At 38.5% G+C, this 1,263-nt stretch overlaps 1 pseudogene; it reads right to left on the bottom strand.

Annotated features, from left to right (window-relative positions):
- Positions 1-806: 806 nt before the first annotated feature.
- LOC116100350 lies at positions 807-1,146 on the bottom strand (annotated as a pseudogene).
- Positions 1,147-1,263: the final 117 nt, after the last annotated feature.

Below are 1,263 nucleotides of genomic sequence, written 5' to 3' on the forward strand. Positions count from 1 at the left end.
AATATCCTTCTCAACCAGATAGCATGTGGGCCTTAGTAGCCCATAGTGGAGAAATAGGTCCAACATTGTACAATCTATATACACTGTCAGCTTGTATGTTTGTAACAGTGTCTGGCTGTGTACAACATAAGGGTCTTGAAATCTTGCTTCCCCTATCTCAGCCTCTCTATTAGTAGTATTGTTTATTTAATGTCTTTACACTATACTATGGTTTTCAGAACAGCTTATATATTTCAAAAGTATTTATATACTCAAAAGAAACATAGACAATTAACTAGGGAGGTGGCTTGTAAGAGAACAACAAAGTGAGACTGAATGCTTTGCTTGACATTTGTAACTCTTGTATCAAGTTTGAAAAAGAGGACTTTATAAGTTATTCCTTCTTTGAGATGAATGCTTCTCCAAATTATCACAGCTAATGAACCAAATTTGTACCCTCACCTAGTGTCTGTGCCACCCTCCAAGCAGAACCATTGTTCATTGAAACAGTTGGTGAATGACTTTATGGATAGACCATCTTAATACCTACACCATTTCTTAAATGGATGTAACCTGTTCTCTGTGGGCTGAGAATGAAGTCACTCACTCAAGTCAAAGAGCTTTGACCATACCAGGAAGTCTGTATCCAAAAATCGAGCCTACAATCCATTTCTTGGTGCAGCAGAACTATCAACTCTCAGCTTAGCTACGATGGAGGTAAAATCCTTTGGTGATGTGAGGGTCATTGAAATACAGCCTTATTACAATGAAACCCAATGTCTAAAAATTGTTCTTATTTTGGGCTTGTACCACAATAAGAGCCAAGATTTTATTGAGAGAAACTACTCCTTAGCCCACACATTCATGTTTCATAGTTCAGCAACACAGGTCAGCAATGAACTTCTATGGAGCAGAATCCAAAGAATTCTTTGCATTCTGAAATCACTTAGCACTCTGAAAGATACCAGCCTTCCTCATCTCTTCAAAATCTTTCATGGAATCATAATTTCTGTAGAAATCTGCATACGCCTTCTTTCTTGGCTCAGCCACGCCAAACTTATAGGCAGCGGCAACTCCCAGGGCCACAGTGAATGCTACAGAAATATGAACCCGCAGACGCTTGGCCAGAAGACCATGCATTTGTGATTTCAGTGAACCAGAACTCATAGTAGATAATATCCTCTACACCAACGTCCTTCCCAGTTCTCGGAGAAATCAAGAGCCAAGATTTTAAACTCTACTAAATACAAAACAAACAAAAAGACTTTATATATTCATGTTCAT

The sequence above is a fragment of the Mastomys coucha genome, unplaced genomic scaffold, assembly GCF_008632895.1.
Source record: "Mastomys coucha isolate ucsf_1 unplaced genomic scaffold, UCSF_Mcou_1 pScaffold21, whole genome shotgun sequence".
Taxonomy (NCBI): domain Eukaryota; kingdom Metazoa; phylum Chordata; class Mammalia; order Rodentia; family Muridae; genus Mastomys; species Mastomys coucha.